The sequence below is a fragment of the Clarias gariepinus genome, chromosome 18 (genome assembly GCF_024256425.1).
Source record: "Clarias gariepinus isolate MV-2021 ecotype Netherlands chromosome 18, CGAR_prim_01v2, whole genome shotgun sequence".
In the NCBI taxonomy this organism is placed as follows: domain Eukaryota; kingdom Metazoa; phylum Chordata; class Actinopteri; order Siluriformes; family Clariidae; genus Clarias; species Clarias gariepinus.
This window is the reverse complement of record NC_071117.1, coordinates 23316065-23339216: the sequence shown is the minus strand read 5'-3', so window position 1 is coordinate 23339216 and position 23152 is coordinate 23316065.

Below are 23152 nucleotides of genomic sequence, written 5' to 3'. Positions count from 1 at the left end.
ATGTATCAATACCAAATAAAAATGAGTTCAAATGAAATATAACTAAAAGTTATAGACTTTGTTATTCGAAAAGAGCACATTTAAACTGTGTCTGCCTATATATGTTTCATTGTACAAATAATGAATGTTGCGTTCGTGACATTATTACACCACTTCTACGTAACGTCATTGCGAAAGCGCGTTGAATGGGAGCCGAAGAGAGAGAAAAAACACTCTACAGTAGGGGGCGATATGTGCCTCTGGCACTACTCCGCCATAGTATCGAAGAAGAAAAAGAACGACAGATTAAACCAACATGGTTTTAACGATGGAAGTGCGACACAGGTACTATGGTGTTGGGAAACACTCGTGACTAGTTATTTTCTTCAACGTTGCATCGTACAACGGTGGTTAAGTAAAAAGCTACATCGTTGTACGAGAAACGCACCCCTGATTAGGCTAATTGGCGTTCCCAAATTGCCCATAGTGTGTATTCGTGTGCCCTGCAATGGATTGGCACCCTATCCAGGGTCTACCCTGCCTCATACCCTAAGGCTCCTGGGATAGGCTCCAGGTCTCAGCGACCCTGAATACAGGCTAAAGCGGTATAGAAGATCAGTAAAGAGTACACCAACTTCATTTTATTGGTTCTTTGGCATGATAAATGCTTTATTAATGATAGGATCTTCAATTGCTTGCAAAAATGTGAAATATTTTTAAGGCATAGTTCGTTATGAACGTGTTAATGCTGTAATAATTATCAGAATTAGGTCCTATTTTATATACACTGTAAAAAATCATCAAAATACATTTTGAATGAATTAATATTGTATTGTTGGCCCAACGTCTTACAGTGGTATTTGTTGAGACAATCTGTATTCTCCTGTTTTATGCAGTATTTCCTTGAATAGTTTTAGGAATAAAGTTTTTTTTTATAACTAAAGCTAACGTGTGTGTTTAAATTGTTAGGTTATTGTTGGGTGTAATAATTATTAGTTATTATTATAAGACTAATAATATAGCACAATATTATTAGCAACTTTTAGGGCTGCTCAAGCAGTTTAGTCTGCTTAGGGACATGACCAACACTTACAGATTTGGCTAATGGCTTAATGTCCAATATTCTTGATGGCATGGTGTTACATTGTGATATAGTATGTAGAGGTATAGTTCTTATAACATAACAGGAGTAACATAACAGTAGGAGGCAACCTCTCGTTCTGAAAAATTACACTAACACAGAAGTACCAAAACCTGCAATTCCTCGAATGACCACTGTGGCTGGCTCCAAAAGTGATTCAATCCCCATAAATCGTCATGATATGCAAATCCGATCTGACATAATAATAATAATAATAATAATAATAAAATTAAATTAAATTAAATTAAAAAACATGATATGAGCAACATCACTTGTAATGTGAACTGTGTATTGATAGCTGTAAACTGATGGTCCCCCAACCTCCTTCACATTTGTTTGAATCATAAATACCCTGTTTATTGTATTTGTTATCACATAAGCTTAACTGTTAAGACTTTGGGTTACTGATCAGAAGGTCAGGAGTTCAAGCCCCAGCACTGCTAAGCTGCCACTGTTGAGCCCCTGAGCAAGGCTCTTAACCCCATCTGCTCCAGGTGTGCAGTATCATGGCTAACCCTGTGCTCTGACACCAGCTTCCTAACTGCGAAAAAAATCGCTGCAGTTTAAATGTGACAAATAATTGAGTGTTAATCTTAATTTATTATCACATACCAATAAACAAGAATGAAATGGTTTAATGCTTTTGCAAAATTCTATTTCTCTTTATTTTATATGTGCCAAGAAAATCCTGTTACTTATTACTGATACTAATATTGTTATTATTTAAAATATATTTTAAAACATTATTGTAAATGCATATTAAAATAATAAAATAAAAACTACCATTGAGAGCAAAGTATTAATATCAAGACACCAGGCATGTTACATTCTCAGGGGTGGCTGAGCGTCACTTAGGGTCTGAACTTAGAATCGCCCCTGTCTCTGCTATATTGGAATATATTGAGCAATGCCTTCTGGGTGAGTAAACAACTTTACAGTGGTATAAGAAGTAGACTCTGTCGAGAGCAAGTAGGGCTTTGGGACAAGCCAGCTTGAAAAACCACTAAAAACATGCCCGGAATTCTCACCTCTGTGTACCTTTTCCCTGAAACTGGAAACTCATAAAGAGCTCATAAAGCCCTCCAGAACAACAATGCATGTCTGTGCGTGTTTGTGTGTCCAGTTTTCCGTCCCTCCGGACTTTTCTTTTGTCAGACACACAAAGCCATTCCCTGTAATCGGAGACACCACCTGGCCAATCAGCAAGCAAAAAGCTCATTCATTTTTAATTAAAACCCAACAGTTAAACAACGAACAGGAAATTTCAGAGCTTTTGAAAATGAACACAGAATAATGGAATAATAAAATAATAAACACCGGCTGCTTTTGCAAAACGTGACGACCCGCTATCAAATGATCTCTGCTTGCGTGTGTGTTTGGGGTGGAGGGGGGTCATGGTGGGGCTGGATGAAGAGTTAGCCTCAAGGTTTTAATATAGCATCACACAAAGTGTTGCATGTTAAACCCAGACCACACCATGTGATTATCATAAGCAACCATCTGATGAGAAACTATAGCACATTAACAATATCCAACAATATTCACACTGCACTTTTTGTCACTCGCAGTCGACGAATCACCGTTTGTCCGAACAAACAAATGTACGACAAATCTCAACTAATTAGTCTCTCTTTTGCATCATTTTGAGCATATGTTTTGCAAAACTAGCTGTCGTGTTGATATCATTAAGCATACTTACAAGTATGTAAGTACACCTAATTAGCACTCATGCCACGCAAATGGTGACTGTGTTGCATAATTAACTGTTATGATAAACTGTCTATGTTGAATAAATAAATGTAAATGAATTCATCATCCAGTTTTATAATTGGCTGTCATAATGCATAATTAACATCTGTAGAGCAAAATTCTCAGATATGCTACATTCTGTGTTTCATAATTAGCTATTATGTCATGCAGTTGGCGCCTTAGTAAATAGCATTAGCATTATGGTCTGTAATTAACATATTAGCTATATCACATAATTAACATCTATGTACGTATATACTGTAGATAAAAAAAGGTTAGTACAAAGTCTGTACATTGGTCAGAACTCGCTCTTTCAATATTATCTTTAGATTTCATATACTGAAGGATCTGAAACCAGTCTGAGAAAATGTATCGTCTGTACTGTATATCTGTCCAGCCAGATTTGGCACAGCCTCATGCAAAATGTCTCAACAGAATTTAATGAAACTTTGGCATAAGTCATAAGGTATTTGCATGAAGTTAAACCTGTGTCATTAATAAAATCTAAATGTTGAGTAGAATTTATTGAATGTTTTTTTTTTATTAATGATTTTATAAGCAGTTATGTCTCAGATTTAAACCTGAAAGTTTTGATGGCGTACTGCACATGTGGCAAACTGTGGGGGTGTCTTAACATGACCACTGGACTGAATTTATAGAAAACTTTTGTAGTACAATACTTACGTATTTGACTAAAGTTTAACCTGCATCTGCAACAGTTGTGTGCTGGACTTAATAATCTACTTTAAAATAAGTTACTAATAAACTATTTGGTCATTGTAAACAACCACCTGCGACAATAGATATTAATTAGAGAAGAAAACCTACATATTTTTACTGGGATAAGCTTATATTTTCACCACAAAAATTCACCATGAAATAACAGCGCTGAAGTGGTATAAATGAATTCTGAAGTCATTTTAAGACAAAACTTAATCTTCATCTAATCTACTTTTTCATTTTTTTTACATTTACATTTACATTTAGGCATTTGGCAGACGCTCTTATCCAGAGCGACTTACATTTTTATCTCATTACACATCTGAGCAGTTGAGGGTTAAGGGCCTTGCTCAAGGGCCCAACAGTGGCAACTTGGTGGTTGTGGGGTTTGAACCTGGGATCTTCCGAACCGTAGTCCAATGCCTTAACCACTGAGCTACCCCTGGCCCTGTGATTTACTCTCTGATTACCGAACAGGGAGAGTATTTGGCAAATGACGAAAGAAGCACAACTTAACGCAAACAAGGTGTAAGGTACTCAACCTTACAAAATTGTATTTCTTTCCATTACTAAGTTAGGCAGAACGTGACATGTACAAAAGGGTTAATCTAACATAAATATATTAATATAATATCATGATTACCTTAAAGCTGATCAGCTTATTTTTAGCTTTACTCTTTTCCTGTCAATGATGAACACTTATGCTAGTTTTCCATAAGTTGTTACATCATTATAATTTGCCTTTATGTTGTACTGTGGTACAAATATGATGTAGTTGTTTTTTATCACGCCTTTTCTTCGCTACGAAGAGTAATCCATGTCGATATCGAAAATTTAGTGAATATCTGCAAGTGAATACCTTGTGGATTTGTGACTGCCTGAACGAATGCTGCAGGGAATGCTGTGAAATCTCAGAGAGTAGCTCTGAGGTAGAGGAGGTGTTTACCAGAGAAATAAAGGGGAGGTTAAAGACTTGCTAAGAGCTCAGTAGCCAGCTTGCGTTAGCCAATCGTCATCCACATCAAATCGGCTGCATCGCACAAAAGCAATAATAAGTGCTTCCTTCCTTATCTGCCAGCGTGATAAATTACACGGCCAGAATAAAGCGAATAAGAAGCTCGAGTGGAGATGGATATCAGAAAATGAAATATAACACACATATGGCGCGGGCTCTCACATCCTCCAGCGTTTTTAATAAAGGTGACACATTCTGCTTTTCCACAGCCACCATTCGTGTTGGATTTTTTTTTCTTTCTTCTGCATCATTTTACACTATATACAATGTTTTCTAAGGCAAGCGGCATTACTGAGCATACACGTACTGGTCGTTGTATTAGGAACATCTGTACACCTGCTCATTACAAGGTGTAAAAGGTGCAACAAACAGACACAAAACATCCAGCATCTGCATCTGTTCTGTGGGCAGAGATGTCTTTTTAATGAGAGAGGTAAAGACAAAAATGTCCAGAACTAGTTCAAGATGACATAAACATGAGTAGGGTAAATCAAACAACAATTCTTTACAATGGTGGTAGGCATAAAATCATGTCAAGAAACAAAATACATTATATGACCGCATATCTATGGATAGCTGACTATTATAGTATATAGATATCCTGTGGGTCTTTCCCATATTAAAGCACACAATTGTATAGAAAGTGAAAATGGCCCCTTACTTGAACTACAGCGTCCAAACCTGTTCCAGCACATCAGTGTCCCCGTGCACAAATAAAACTCTGTGAAGGAATTCAACTTAATTCAATTTAAATTAAGAAATTATGGAATAAATGATCTGGATATAATCTGGATACTAATTTTAGAAAATCTATAAATGTATATGTATATTGGTTATTCCTAAGCAAGAGTTGACAATATCAAGAAAAAAACTCCCTGTGATAGCATGAGGAAGAATTCTTCAGAGGAACATAAATATGAAGTCCAATCTGTTCAAGTTACCAGCTGTTTACTGATGGAGAATTAGGTTCAAAATCATTTCACTTCATTTTTAAATTACCTGGGTGACCTTTTGGGAGTGGGAGAAGACGGTATCCAATTGTATCAGTCTGTCATAAACCTTTGTGCTCATGAGTCCTCCACATCATCTCCTTTACCTATTCACAAAAGCTTGTCTAGACAAATAAATTTTATGCCTATACTACACACTGAAACTATGTCTGAGTCCTTAAAACTAATAGAAAGGCTATTTTAAAGCTAATGCACAAGACACTTTTACACCAGGACTGTGTTATTCCAGCTATTAGTATAATTTGTGCAATATCTGCTTATGTAGGACAATCATATTTGCATTTTTACTACTGTTTGCACCAAGATCCAGATTCCACTTCACATACATTCCATTGCACATATTGTTATATTTATAATATGTAAGTGCCTTGTTTATTCTATTTTTTTTTTATTCTCATGTCTATTATTGCTGCTGGTCTCTAAGAGCTACCAAACAAATTTTGTTGTATCATTACAATAAAAATAAAGTCCCTTTATCTTATCTTATTCTAGAAGTGTTTGCTATACAGTGTTTGTAGTTGTCATTATACAAGGTACCAGCAAACAGCCTGTACTTTTTTTTTTTTAACTAAGAGGTATGGCATATCATAAAATCCCACCAGCTCACTCTGGTACAATTCACTGTTGCAAAAGTATTAAAAACGTAAACCAAAAAACGTCACTGGTGGCTAATGCAGTGTATATAATATAGGGGTGCTCATATTCTCTGGTTGTAGTAAGGACTCTGGTTACTGCATTCTAAACTATTGATGAACCTAGTGAAATATCCAGATAGTAGGCCTTATAGTAGTCGAACCTAGAGGTAACAAAAAAGGACTATTTTTTTATGTGTCATGTACATCATGTAGTGATACTATATTTATTATTTTGCCAATATTTCTGAGATTGAAAATAAATTTTAGATCAGTAATATTATTATCTATATGAGCTTTAAATTAAATCCTGGAATCAATAATCAAACGAAGATCTTTTATTGCTGCACATGATGAAACAGAATGGCCACCCAGAGTTACTATGAAACCTTATTTCTAGCTACATGTGGACCTAGTACCAGTAGTACTTCTATCTCGTCAGATTTAAATAGAAGGAAGTTAATGAAGCATATCTACAGAAAATAGCAATGGTCTGAAATGTAACCTTGAGGGCACCAACTTTATTTTTACAACATTCACCCCTACAAACTGATAATGATCAGTCAAATGAGACCTAAGCCAGGATAAAGCTTTGTTATTGACTCATATAGCATTTTCTAATCTAACAAAGAAAAAGCTGCACTAAGCTGACAAAACACTAAACAACACAAGCAATTCGACATAACACAGATGCCAGTAGTAGATTAAATTGAATTGAATTAAACAAAATGTTATTTCTATAGGGCTTTTTACAATTGTCATTGTTGCAAAGAGGCTTAATCAAAAGAATAATAGAAGTTTATATGAATTATGAATGTGTATGAATCAAAATAAGGTGCCTGATGTCCCTGATGAGCAAGCCAAGGGTGACAGCTACAGTGGCAATGAAAAACTCCATGGCAATAGGAAGAAACCTTGAGAGGAACCAGACTCAACAGGAACCCCATCCTAATCAATGAAAAGAGCTTTATTCGGACAAATATGAGTATAGGAAATCCCCGCTAAACTTTAAGATTGTCAGATGTATGAGGCAGAGTGCTTGGAAAGGTAGCATGCAAAAGGAAATTTTGTGAAACAACCAGATACCTTATGTATGTGGATGTATTTAGGAATCGGTGAAAGTTTCTATGAATCCTTACAACTAGCAGTGAGAGTTGATGACTGTAAGGTGTAAAGGCCTTTGGTATGTTAATGACTAGCAGAAAGAGGTGCTGTCCATATTATCATAGCCGGGTGGGGGGATTAGCCATGGTGTGTCTTTGTCTCTTCAGCTTGAGGGTTTAAAAGGAAAGCAAGCTGCAAACACTGCTCTTCTCAAAGAGGTTATCCGGCGTCTTGATGCCCTTGAGCGCATGTTTGATAAGCAAAGACCACAGGAAGAGTCAAGCCATGTGCATAAAAAAAACTAAGAGTGCGCATAATGTGGGCATTGATTTAAGTTGAGCTTAATGTTAGCTGACAATATAGTACTAAATTATACCTTGCCAAGTTAGACTAAACACTTGGCTACACAACTACTTTTTGTTACTTGCATTGTTGTAGGTGTCCAGCTTATTTAACAGTTTGTAATGTCCAAATTATACAATGTTGTTTAAAAATGTATGTATTAAAGCATTTTTAATCTGTATTAATTCAATTATCATTTTTTAAATGATATGGGGAATGTATAGTACTGTGTGTGTGCAGGGGGGTGGGGAGCGGGGGATGTTGGATAGGATCTATCTACATACCTGCCCAATAACCAATCAAGTCACTAAGTTATGACTGCTTGGATTAGGCTAAACAAAAAAGTAGTGGCTGGGTGATATCCCAATAGATGTCAGGTTTTTTTTTTTTTTTTTGTTTGTTTTTTTAAACAACCAATCAATGTTGAGATAAAAAAAAAAACAATAGAGAAGAGCAGAGTTGTGCAAAGGTGTAAAATGCAAATGGAGCTTGAGATGTAAATGTCTCCCGACAAAATCCGTGAGTGGATTATTTGCCATGGCAACAAATGGATGTACCATGTAAGGATACCTCAGCAAGATACATCCAATTGGTATCAACCTGAAAGTATCCTAGCTTGGTAGAATTTGATATATACACTCAGTGGTACTTGTGGATACTTATGAAAAATCAGTGGTGCATACAAGAGTTTCCTAGTACAGATACACCTCTTTTTATGAGTCTAGTTTGTTATTGGTCATTTACCACTTCAACCAGCATGATTTTCGTGCCGTATATTTATTTCCTGTTATTTGCGCAAAAACTCTTTTCCTTTTATCTAATACTTTAATAAGAAAATGTTTTCTTTTTTATCTATCAACTCACAGATATGTTACTTGCACTACTTTAACTCATTACCACAGAGTTTTGCATTGTGTTATGTTGTTGTTGTGTTGTTGTTTTGTTCGCACATTTGCACATGCATTTTATGTTGTATTTTGCAGTCTTTTGTATAGTATTTACATATCTTTTTTTTATTTATGGTGTTAATTTGTTTTGTCTTAGGTAGTCAGCTAATTAGGTGTCCTAGTTAGTTTTGTTAATTTATGTTGTTAATCTATATTGTATGTATGCAGCACCTTGGTCCAAGGGGAATGTTGTTTTGTTTCATTGTGTGCTGAACTGTATATGGTTGAAATGACAGTAAACGCCTACTTGATTTGATTTGACTTGGCTATGATGCCCTAAACCCTGATTAATACATTTAGGTTTGAAAATAACTGCTGTGCTACAACCTTGTCTAGGATTTTAGAGAGGAAATTTTGGCCTACAGTTGGACAGCTAACAGCAGTCGAGGTCAGGTTTCTTAAATAGTGGTTTAATAACTGCTGGTTTAAAAGATTTTGGTACATATTTTAAGTAATGCTGAGAGAAAAGTTACATATTTAAAGAAATTAAATTATTTTTGGTATTATCCTCAGGGTTGGGTAGTAATGAGGTACATTTACTCCGTTACATTTGTTTAAGTAACTTTTTTTTTATGTACTTCTATGAGTAGTTTTACTGCACCATACTTTTTACTTTTACTTGAGTAGATTTGTGAAGAAGAAACACTTCTCTTACTCTGCGACATTCGGCCACACTCAACTTGTTAGTTTTCTACCATTTATTTTACACATTAGATATTCTTTATTTTTGCCAGAGAAATGCAGCTGGTGGATCTACCACATGACTGAAGCCAGAAGCCGTGGGTGGATAAAACCATCCGCGATGCTCTGAAATCTCGCACCGCTGCCTACAACATGGGACTCGCGTCGGGGGACATGGAACCGTACAAGGCTGCGTTATACAGCATCCTGAAGGCGGTGAAAGAGGCGAAGCAGCGCTACGGGAGGAAACTAGAGTCACAGCTCCAACAAAGTGACTAGGAGCCTGTGGCAGGGATTAAGGACAATTACTGATTATAAAGCAACAACAACCGGAATGACGAACGCGGACGTGACTCTGGCAGACGAGCTGAACACTTTCTATGCTCGCTTCAAGGCTGCAGCTAAAGACGCTAGCGATGCTAATGCTAGCAGCGCTAACGGCTGCAGACAGGAAGTCACTGCCAGCACCGGAAGCGCGTTCATCATCACCGAGCATGACGTGAGGAGAGCCTTCAAGAGAGTGAACACCAGGAAAGCAGCAGGACCAGACGGCATCTCAGGCCGTATCCTCAGAGCCTGCGCAGACCAGCTAGCTCCTGTGTTTACTGAGATATTCAACATCTCTTTATCTCAGTCAGTGATCCCCACTGTTTCAAAGAGTCCATTATTGTTCCTGTCCCAAAGAAACCACATCCTGCTTCCCTCAATGATTATCGCCCTGTAGCCCTCACTTCAGTAGTGATGAAGTGCTTTGAACGCCTGGTCAGAGACTTCATCATTTCTTCACTACCAGACACACTGGACCCACTACAGTTTGCATACCGTCCAAACCGTTCCACGGACGATGGAATCTCACATCTCCTCCATACATCTCTCACTCACCTGGACACTCAGAGGGGGAATTATGTGAAAATGCTCTTCATCGACTACAGCTCTGCATTTAATACCATAATTCCCTCCACACTCACAACAAAGCTGGAGCACCTGGGACTCAGCTCATCTATGTGTCAGTGGATCTCCAATTTTCTGACTGGCAGACCACAGGCAGTAAGGATGGGCGGAGATGTCTCAGCCTCCATCACTCTCAGTACTGGAGCCCCCCAGGGTTGTGTTCTGAGCCCCCTGCTGTACTCTCTGTACACCTCTGACTGCGTGGCCACTACCAACTCCACCACCGTTATCAAGTTTGCTGACGACACTGTCGTGGTGGGCCTGATCACCAACAACGATGAGACGGCCTACCTGGAGGAGGTTGGAAATCTGGAAAACTGGTGCCAGAGAAACAATCTCCTCCTGAACGTCAGCAAGACAAAGGAGCTGATAGTGGACTTCAGTACAAAGCAGGTGAGGAACTACCAGACCCCCATCATCAACAGGAGCCCAGTGGAGAGAGTGGACAGCTTCAGATACCTCTGTGTTCACATCACGCAGGACCTGACATGGTCCTGTCACATCAACACCGTGGTAAAAAAGGCCCGGCAGTGTCTGTACCACCTCAGACGCTTGAGAGACTTTAGACTGCCCTCCAAGGTGCTCAGGAATTTCTACTCCCGCACCATAGAGAGCATCCTGACGGGAAACATCACGACCTGGTTCGGGAACAGCACCATGCAGGACAGACGAGCTCTACAGAGGGTGGTGCGATCAGCTGAGCGCATCATCCGCACCGAGCTCCCTGACCTGCACTCAATCTACACCAAGCGGTGCTGGACCAAGGCCAGGAAGATCGTGAAGGACCTCAGCCACCCCAACAATGGACTGTTCACTCTGTTGCGGTCTGGGAAGCGATTCCACTCCCTGAGAGCCAACACAGAGAGACTGAGGAGGAGCTTCTTCCCGCAGGCGATAAGGTCTCTCAACCACACCACTATGCAGAACTAACACAATATTTTCATGTACAATATTTTGATGAATTTTTAAAAACTCGATTTCTAACCTGACGAAACATGTCACGGTTAGTTTAGCTGTTTTATTTAATTTTGCAATGTTAACATACATGATTAGCAAATATGCTAGAGGCTAAAAAAGTATAAGTATCTTAAATTTGTTCTACTGGACACAGTTTAAGGTAAAGCGAGACCTCTTGTACATTATACCTAACAGTGGAAATAGTTTACACAGTTCAAACATAAATGCAGTATGTTACCTACAGTAGGTATTTGTTTTAAAAGCTTTATGTTGTGAAAAAGTGAGGTTAAGAAATGTGTTTCTTGTTCCTTACTTTGCTATTTTGTAAATATATTTATTTATTTTTATTATTTTTATTTATTTCATTTAATTTAATATTTGAAAATGTCAGAATTTTTTTTATCATTTTGTCTGGCTGATTAAATAATTTCTAAAAAAAATTTAGGAAATATATAAATAATAATAAATATTTGAAATTATTTCAGAAGGGGAGTAAATCTTTGTAATCGCTGAGCTGATGATTAAAATGATCAATAACATAGTTTGATGAATTTGTGTAGCTTTAACTTTAAAATGTCCATTCCTGATATTTTCTATTTTGTCATTCAAAAACATGAACTCCTCACTGCTAGGTGTTACTTGTTTGCATGTTTATGAGGAGGACTGATCCCGAGTTATTTTTTTCTACAGTATTAAATAAGAATCTCGGATTGTTTTTGGTATATTCTATAAGAGTGGAGATATATGTTGATATGGCAGCTTTTTTATAGGTCAAGGAGTTCTCCGTCCAAGCTGTTTAAAACACTGCCAAATTACTTTGATTCGATTTACTGAGTAGTTTTCCAGTGGTTTGTCTTAAGGTGTGTGATCATTATACCAGGGTGCTATTTCATTTCTCTTGATTTATTTCTTCTTTTAAGTGCAGCCACACTATATACACTGTATCGGAATGCTGACTCTAAGGATTCAGTCGCATTATTATACGTGTGGGTCAGATGGTGATCCAATTACACTTGATAACTCTGAAAGATTACCGACTGTGGAAATGCGACTATATCTTATATTTTTATTCTGATAATAAATACACACATTGAGAAATTTGTTTGTAAAAAAGAAATGCTTACAATAGTGACAGAAATAACTTGAAATTGAAAATAATTATTATACCTAATGTAGTATTAATAAATAATAAATAAATAAAAAGTGACTAAAGAAAATTAGACATTGTTTTTGAATTGTGATTCAACAGAATAATAAAGAAAGAAAGAAAGAAAGAAAGAAAGAAACTGGCCTGGAAAAATACGATGTGACCCTTTTTTTTTGCCCAACCTTATGAGCTAATCACTGCAATCAAATGATTTTTTGTGGCTCTCAATCAGATTTCTGCACCTTTCGACAGGTAGTTTGGCTCACTCGGCATAAGATCTAAATATAACAGTCAGATTATACCATACATATGTACATTTGGCACCTTTTATCTAAAGCTAGAACTGTTACATATTGCATCGTGTACATTTAAAGCACATGTTGGTAATGAAACAATCACTGATCAGGAGTTTGATGCATTGTGTTTAACAGAATCAGTTTAAACCCATGACAGCTGGAGCAGTTTGCTCATTGCGAGGTCCAAACTACCTTTCGAAAGGTACAGAAGTCTGACTGAGAGGTACTGAAATTGCTTGATTGCAGTAATCAGCTCAAAAGGTTGTGCAGAAAAAAAATGAAAAAAAAAATGTAAGGATCCCATTATTTTTGGTCAGGCCAGTTTATTTTTTTTATTTATTTATTTATTTATTATATTTGTTATATTTATATGTATCCCTGGAAATGTAGGGTTCTAAGAATATACATTTTTAATTATAAATTGCTATATAGTGGCATAAGCTTCAACCAAAATAATATGACTTGTTTGTTTGTTTGTAATCTTAGTTTGGTTTAACCCTGTACCAGATCACTATATGCAGTAACTATGTACAGTATATACAAGTTGTATATTCTTGAAACCATATATTTCAAGTTATAAATTTGAAGGGCTTTATACTGCAAGGATTCTGGAGTTCTATATCTACAGTAATGTATACTGTATTTCCAAGACTAGTGTATATATTCTACAGTATATGTTCATTATGTTGGAAACAATTCTTAAAGCCCTGTACAGTATATCCAGATCTGTATATTTTCAGAACAATTTTGTGATCAGACTTTATGTATTTAGGAACTATGTCTTTAGGGTCTTATATTCCAATTGCCCTATTTTTACAGAGTCCTGTGTTCCCAGGATCTTACTATATGTTTGTAGTATCCTAAATTCCTAGAGGCACCTCGTCCCTGTATCACCTTGCCCCCATAGTCCCTGGGGGAGCATTCCTATGTTCCCAGGGCCCTATGTTCCCTAGTTAATTTTTCTTTTAACACACCATAACTATCTTATTCTGTTTCAGAAAAAAAGCTTATTTTATTGGAACAAAGTTTCACAAATTTTTAAAAAATATGTAATTCGGTAACATGGGGCCATGGGGACAAATGACCGTAGAACTGGAAAACACAGGGCTCTGGAAACACAGGGCTCTTTTCAAGCTTTTGTTATATGCCAAATAAATTTGGGGACCATAGGACCCTGAGCACATAGGGCCCTTGGAATGTAGGGATGACCTCTATGTGACTTGGCCTTATGTCATCTTGTCCCCATGTCACCACATTCATGTGTCAGCTTGGCTCTATTTTCATCTTGTACAACCTAGCTCTTTATTTCTGAGCCACATGTCAACTCAGCCCTATATCGCCTAAGTTACATTATCTTGACCCTATGTCACATCAACCTTATCTCACCATAGCCATATATTCCCAGGGGCCAATGTTACCTTGAACCTTTAACCTCAGCTCCAAATCACTTTAGTCTTATCTCACCTCAGTCCTTTATCTCCCAGACCTTGTGTCACCCCTGTTTATCTCATCTTAGCCCTATATTCCCAGGGGCCAATGTAATCTTGGGCCCTATGTCACCTGAGCCCCTAGATATAGAACTCTATTTTACCTTAGCTTATTATACCTAGGACTACATGTCGCCTTTATCCCAGGGCACTATGTTATGTGTCATCTTAGCCTATTGTCACCTCGAATTATCCCAGATCAAGTAATACACTCATCAACCAGGTCTATAACCATAGACATTTTAGAGTGGGAGTGTGTTTGTGAAATACGTTCCCTGCTAGCCTCATAGCTCTAGTGGTAAATTAAGCAAGCAGACTTCAAACAACAAACTTGTCTTACCTGATCAAACAAGAGGAACAATGCAGACATTTCATTTTTGGTATGAAGAGTTTATTAAAGTGAAATGGAGCATTCATTAGAACAAATGTTCAGAAGAGCAAGTGAGTTTAAAGATATTGGCATATCAGAGATTTGGGATGGAGAAGCTGATGTAAAAACTCTGAAATATATCCTGGGGTAAAAAATATAAAAAAGTAAACAAGAACTTTGTGTGTTTGTGTTTGTGTGTGTAATGTTGGAAGTTGGACTGTTGTAATGCTGAAGCAATGCAGGAAAAATATAAAAACGCAGGAAATGCAGGAATGCAGGAAAGATATAGGCTAAAGTGTTGGTGCATGTTAGAATTATATACAGACGGCCGATTATTTTAGAAAATTTTAAGCCATGCTAATAGTTAATAAAGTTACAAAAGGATTTTGATTCAATTTCATAATTTGAGACATAAAAATACAATTTGTATTTAAAATAAATTTTGTACTTAATGAAGCCACAAATGAAAGGTATTGTGTTATTACCTCTACAAAAAAAAAAAAAAAAAAAAAAAAATATATATATATATATATATATATATATATATATATATATATATAAAAGATATCCCTTTCTTAAGTGAAATGGAACAAAAAAGAAAGAAACACGAAGTCAGAAGGTATCAATGCATAATCGACTAAAATAGTTTAATTCATTTGCACATAGTAATCTCTTATTGTAACTGTAATTTTTTATGCCTTTATGACAGTGAGAGTTGATCACTACTGACACTTCCTGTTCATTTTATTCAGTGTATGATCACATAAAGATGATATAGTGTACAGTATAGATACAAATGGATAAGTATGAATGAATACGCATGTATACACAGAGATAGCTGAATAATATCATGCATCTGCACATCTGCAACCAAGCAAGAAAATTAGCAGCAGATCCTTTAATTCCTGTAAGTTATGCGGTGACGCGTCCAACGACTCGGCTTGTTTGTTCGGCACATCCTACAGATGCTCAAACAGATTGAGATCTGAGGAATTTTCAAAGCCAAGTCAAAACATTGAACTCTTTGTCATATTCTTCAAGGCAAAATAATCACTAGATCAGGCCACCTTCTTCCATTGCTCAGCGGTCCAGTTCTGATGCTCAGGTGCCAACGCGTTACCCTGACAGTGTTGGACAGGGGTCACTCTGACTTCGATCTATTGTGTGTTTAGCCACTTTCCCTCAATTTCCAATATCTTTTGCAATAGCTTCAGTAAGAGAATACCACATGGGATAACCTTTTTACTGCATATGTCTTAGTGAAACTTTGTGTGCCCATAACTCTGACACAGGTTTAAAGTTGTCCTTTCACTTTTGGAAGAGACTAAACACTGTTTCCCATAAACACTTCCCAAGACCGGCTGTTTTGGAGATAATCTGAGTCAGTTGTCTAGTGATTACAATGTGGCTCCTGTCAAATTCCCTTACACTTTTTATTTATTTATTTATTTTTTTGCTTCCAATACATCAACTTCAAGAACTGAGTGATCACTTGATGCCTAATATATCACGAACCATTGACAAGAGGCATTTTAATGAGGTTAAATGCAGGTGGCATTCCAGCATGTTTTTATTAATGTCACTTCTTGGTGGTTTTAATGTTATGGTTAATCAATAGTATTTTATATATATATATATATTTATATATATATATATATATATATATATATATATATATACACACACACACACACTTACCGCTCAAAAGTTTGTGGTCATTTTCTAACCCCATGATCGTTCCTGATTTTAATTTCTTTCTACATTGTAAAGGAATGCTGAAGGCGTCCAAAAAATGCATTATTCTCCTTTGAACAGTTAATGGTGAGATGTTTCTGCTACTTCTACTCTGTAAAGACTTCATAAAGCCTCTAATCTGAGGAGCTGTTAATTGGTCATTTTTCAGGCTGATAACTCTAAATGAACTTCTCGTCTGCGGCAGAGGTAGGTTTTGGTCTCGTCCTCCTGGGACGGCCTTCATGAGAGCTAGTTTCATTATGGTGCTTGACGGATTTTGCAAATGCACTTGACAATACTGTTCTTGCAAGAACTATTACAGAAAGGCTGACCTCTGTGTCTTAAAATAACAACTAACTGTTGTTTTTGTTGTTGTTACGTAATTACCTAATTCCATATATGTTATTTTATGAATGGTAGTGTGTGTATATATATATATATAGTACAATACAGAACAAATATAATTACATAACTTAATAAATATATAAAAAAAGCAAAAATATATGCCATTGTCATAAAGTGTGTATAACAGAAACTATTATTATTATAATTATTATATATAATAATTTTTTATAAAGTATTCATTATGTTCATTGTTTAGAGAGCCTTAATCTAAGATTACATTAAATGTCAAATATTTCAAATGAACAAAACTTTACATAATACTTGTTTTATAACTAAAATAACCTAATTTAATTATTATTATTGGTGGATGGGAAGAAAATTAAACTTGTTACCTTGGAGTGTTGTCTAGGTGATTCTGAACCCTGAAACATGTTCGATCACATTCCAGCTTGTTTGTTTACAGTAATCATGTTAGCCTCACAATTTTTTTTCTTTTTTTAAATCCTTTACTGTAATCTACAATCTCTCAGAAACACAATGCACAAAACACACCCAGTTTAAAGATGAGTTATGTGTGTGTGTGTGTGTGTGTGTGTGTGTGTGTGTGTGTGTGTGTGTGGTAGATTTGTGTGTACTGCATGTGTGTGCTGTTTTGTACACAGACTATTCAACAGAAACAACAGCAATGAATAAGACGAAATTGTTGTGCCAGTAATAAATGACATGACACACCTCAATAATTAACACAGGCCATATTGTTACTGTTATTATGGTTGCATCTTTTATGAGTGCTTAAACAAGGGCTCTAAGGAAGAAGGCAGCCTATTTAGACAGCATCTATTCAGTAAGTGACACAAATTTGTTAAGCTAATAATAATAATAGTAATCATCATCATCATCATAAATAATAAAAATTTATCATTAACTTAATCCTAATATTTATTACTTTAAAAATTTGTTTTATAGTTCTGCTTGTTAATACAAATATCTAATCATCCAAACAAATGGCAGCAATGTATTTCATTTAGGTATGTAGACATGGTAAAGATGATCGGTTGGATTTCAAACCGAACATCAGAATAGGGAGGAAAGTTGATTTAAGTGACAGGATTGTCAGTGCCAGACGGGCTACTCTAAGTATTTCTGAAACTGCTGATCTACTGGGATTTTCACACACAACGATCTCTAGGGTTTACAGAAAATGTTCTGAAAAAAGAAAATATCCAGGAAGCTGCAGTTCCCCAGGCAAAAATGTCATGTTTCAACCAGAGGTCAGAGAAGAAGTTTGAGAATGGTTTGAGCTGAAAGAAAGGCAACATAAACTCAAATAACATCTAGTTACAAACAATGTATGCTTAAGATAATCTCTAAACACACAACATGTTGACCCTTAAAGCTGATGGCAGCAGAAACCCACATCGAGTGCCACACCTGTCATGTCACCATGAACAGGAACCCGAGGATACAGCTTGCAAGGGTTCTCCAAAATTGGACAATAGAAGAATAAAATGTTGGCCTGGTCTAATGAGTTTCTATTTCCTTTGCGATATTCCCATGGTACAGTCAGAATGTGGTGTAAAGAACTCAAAAGCTTGGATCCACCCAGCCTTGCAGGTAATGCTGGAGTAACTGTGTAGAAGAGATTTTCTTGGTGGATGTTGGGGCCCATACTACCATTTGAGCATTTGTTTAAATGCCACAGCCTACCTGAGTATTTTTGGGACAATGTTCATCCCTTCCCTGGGAAACCATGTCACATAGCTAAAATCATCTCAAACAGTCACCCACAGTTACCTCAATCCAATCTCAATCTCAATCCAATAGGCACCTTTGCGGAGTGGAGGAATAGACGATTTGCATTATACAGTAGGGTAATATGTAAGGGTGAATCTGCAGCAACTGTACTCAGGGGTTAATCAGAAGGTCCCAGGTTCAAACCCCAAAACCACCAAGTTACCACTTTTGGGGCCTTGAGCATGGTCCTTAACCCTCAACTGCTCAGAAGTATAATGAGATAAAAATGTAAGTCACTCTGGATCAGGGCATCTGCCAAATGCCTAAATGTAATGTTTCCAACACCTTGATGAATCTATGCTATGATGAGTTAAGGCAGTTCTGACTGTAAAAGGTGTCCAACTTAGTACTACTAGTATGTAATGAAGTTAATGAATGCATTTTATCATTTATATACAGTAGTTGCAGTATGATTGGTAAATATATGACTTAAGCCTTTACCCAGGCTCTCTCACTATTATTAATGATATTTAGAAAGCCATTGTATCCTGTTTTTCAGATCCAACACACAGCAGTAGTTGACAATTGAAAAGATTTACTGCCGGAGTTCAGAAAAAAATGATCAGTCAGTTATCAAGCTATCAATCCCCCATGCACACAGTACCTGCCAAAGGCAATAAAAAGAAGAGTAGAAACAAACTAATAAACAGAAAGGTAAGGGGGTGGCTGCAGGCTGTGATAAACTGGAAGTCAAACAGTTTTTTAGTAGGGCTATAGTATTGAACAAAGAGTGAAATGTTACTGAAACATCGCTAACAGGCAGGGTAAATAATGTTTCTAAGGGCGTAGACTTTGGGGGGTTTATCAAAAAAATATCAATGACTGGCACATAGTGACGAGAACATGATAGCCTTAGAGCATGTAAGAAAATCAGCAGGAACCTGACTACATGTTGCACATGATGGGACGGGAAGTGAATTTACAATACAATGCACCCGGCGCTCGTCTACAAAATAAAAATGTACAACAGTGATCAAGTGGCAGGCCACGTAGCAACACTTACATTTTTACACTTAGAAATAAATAAGATATAAATTGTCTGCTTAAATGTGTCTAGAAATAGGTTTTAGATCAGCGTTAGCTCTTGTGAGTTAAAGGATCTTTTTTCTTAAAGCTGTTTGCGATGGTTCCAGGCAATGAGACAAGATGGCAATGAGTCCATCATTCTTTGTAGGTAAGTGCTCTTAGGGTTCAACTAACAACCCTGTCTCAGAGGGATCTGTTGTAGGGTTCTAATTTCAGGAGAACCCAATAAAATCTGTGCTTCATCTCAAATTTCTTTAAAATCTGAGAAGCCCAACATTGTTTCCATTTCATTCTCCCTAAAACCTGCTTAGATTGATGCTTTTCTTCCAAAACATGATTCATTTTTCCCAATTTCCCCCCAAAGCAATATTTTTTTTATGTTTTCTTTTGTTTATACACACACACACACACACACACACACACACACAAAAGACCCATCTATTAAAAAAATGGTTAAAATTAGAATTTTGCATAGTAGGTGCCCTTTAAGTCGCAATAAATAATATTGATGACAAACTAAACTGAAATGACGAGGGGTGTTAAAGTCAAACTGGGACTTTCAATAATGTAGAATAAGAACACAGTTTTGAGAATAAAATCTTTATTTTTTTTTTATATCATCCCCTGCAACACTCATGCACTAATCCCAGTGTTTTACTACTGCTTAGATGCCACCAAGGTAGAACAATTTATTAATACACTGGAGCCAGGATTGGACTGCCTGCTTCAAGTCTAAAATGCTGGCCTCCCAGGAACATCTTTAATGTCCCAGACATGTGAAAATGGCTTTGAGCGAAGTCAGGACTATACTGGGAAAGTGTATAACTCCAAAACAAACAAAAAAGTGGTGTTGGTCAACGATTGTGTGTTCAGTTCCTACAAACAGATGTATCTCATCCTTAAATTGGTTATCCGTCGATTTTTAAGGATCAGGCATTCCACTCGTTGAATGTTCACAGGATTGTTACTACATTTAAATGTCTTCTGAAATGATCAATCAGCGTTTCACCTTCTTTCACAAGAAATCTTATCACCAGTCCCGGTTTGACGTGAATGCCCTTTGTATAAAATTTTTTTGTTTCATTATATGAAGAAATAAACGCTTTGATGGATGTTGAAGAAAGGAAAATGTTTTTTCTGTTCTGTTTTCTGGCATGGTCAGGCGTCAGCTTTAGCCTGAGAGCAGGATGGTTGGATCGGCAGGTGTGTGTGAGGGAGTGATCAAGCGAGTTTACAAATGTGTGCTTTGTTTGGTCTATCAGGGGAAAAAAATGGGAATCCTATGAACCAGAGAAAAAAGAGGGACAGAGCTGACAGAGGTCACACATTACACATACACACAACTACATGCACCAGAGCATGGTAAGTGCTGATGAACATGAGCAGGGGAAAAATCCCTTAAATATTGGGTTGAGGTTTTATTTTGTTTTCTATGGCTATCATTAGTCATGCTGTCAACGCTGTACCAATGGCCCTGACCTCTTCTGCCCTCTGGACTTGCCTGGTCCATCCTGATGCCCTATTTCTGGTTGGAGTTCTCATCGCACGTACAACACTTACTGCTGCTGAGGATGGCCTTGTATGTTCTGCTAGTACTGTAGATGCATGTGACTTCTGAGAAATCATGAAGATGGCTTTACGGTTTTGGTTTGCTATGATGGCTTACGACCGCAGTCGGTCTGATAGTTTTAGGTCCAAATCAGAAAACAGTATGTAGCTTTGTGTAGTAAAGTGCAAAATGACTAAATCAGTAGCATTTTGAATGTTTAAAGGAGGTAAATAATTTAAGACTGTCCCAAAATCTTTGAATTTTTTCCTTAGTCAGTTTCCAAGCTCATGCTCCGGGGCTCATGCCCCGTCCTGTCTCTCTCTCATGTTCGTGGTGTTCTTTTTTATATTTTGAACAGACAAACAAAGCAGACAAAAGTAAATTTGTCATACAGATGAAAGTCATTGTGACTTACCTGCCTGTTTATCTACATTTAATTCGGACGCTCGACCACACCCTCCTCCCACGTGCATATTTCAGTGAAGGGAGGTGAAGTGAAACCTGTCATGAGATTACTATTCGGGATTGTTTTTTTTTTTACGTGGAATAATATTTAGAGATAAAACTCACCATGTTTTGATTCACTAAGATTTTGCATAATTCCTGAGTTTATTTGATTTTGTGGAATCTGATGGTAAACACAAATGAATGAAGCCATCATACAGGAGAGGACTAGAAAACCCCTCCTTAATCACCATTTGAACATGACCTAATGTGTTACATCTGTTCAACGTGTTAATCCTCATCGTAGTGCGGCGATATAATTTGTTTATGCGCTTTGATTTCTATCTGACCACAAAGAAACAATTTGTTTCCTATCACCACATCTCTTAGCCAATCAGAATACAGCCAATCACCTGTACCGTAAAGCCTATTAAAGAACAATAGACTAGCCAGATCCTCGGGCATCGAGACTAGTTTGAATACGAGGGATTAGCAGATGTGCTAAAACGAGCAGCTGAGGTGAGGATGATTTGCCTAAAGGAAATACAGATGGATGTTTATGTAAAGCGATCGCATGCAAATCAGTTAGAAAAGACATCGCTTTAGGCGTGAGCTCTGTTCCCTGCGAAGCGTTGTTGTGCCCTTTGGGCCACAGGATGTCTCTTTAGTCCTGGATGCAAAATAGGTGGGGCTTTTTTCCGAACGTGCCAAATTATCAGCTGAACATCCACACTTACAGTCTTACACGATTGCAGATGGGCATTGCATAATGAACAACAAATAAATAATCTTTTTTTTTTTAAAAAAGCTTAAAAATACAATAAATTGCACAATTCAAGAATATTTAAAATGTATTTCATATTAACTGTAATAATGCAGAATTTTTTTTTTTATATGCATGCGAATCATTCCAAAAACTGGTTTAATGAAGCAATAGCACACAAGCAGGAGTGCTGTTGTGTTGGATATCAGCACAGCTGTCAAGCTTCTCAATTTAAAAAGTTTTTAAAAATAAAATAACTTAATAAGAGCAAAGAACAACAAGTGGAGTGTTGGAGTTAATGTTATTCAATTAGAAGTTGGTCACTGATGTTTAAATAAACATTACAAATGGAAATTCTGAAACTACTATTATTTCCACATTTATTTAAGTATTGCCTTTGTGAGTAAAATCTCTGCTTTACTCCTACAGCCGTGCTGGTGAGTCGATCCTACGCCGAGCTCTCCAGTCGAAATTTTTAATTTGTAATTATTTATTTTTATATTTACTGGAAATTCTATCTTCTATCTTTAGTTCAACTGTATTCTTCTAGTACAATTTTTCAGACAGTTGTATAAGCATTTCATCTCACATCATACTGTGGATGGTTGTGTACGTGACAAATAAAAATTTAAATATAAATTTGAATTTGAGAGGAGTGTCTGTGTGTGCAATTCAGCTTCAAAATTGCATCAGTGGGGCCAATTTCATCACATACCACACCTAACCAAAGTAAAAATTTAAAGGCGGAACATACTCCCTCAACCTGAATGGGCACAAACCCTCTGATTAGAACACCTGTGAAGCAGAGAGATAGTGGCAATTTTTAAGCAACGACTAAAGACATATCTGTTTCTTAGATATTTGGGTTAATTCTCCCCAGCTCCACCGCTCAAAAAAGATTTTTTTTTAATAATAATTGAAATTCCCACAAGGTTTCACTTAGTTAGTAACTTAGTAACCAGTGTAATG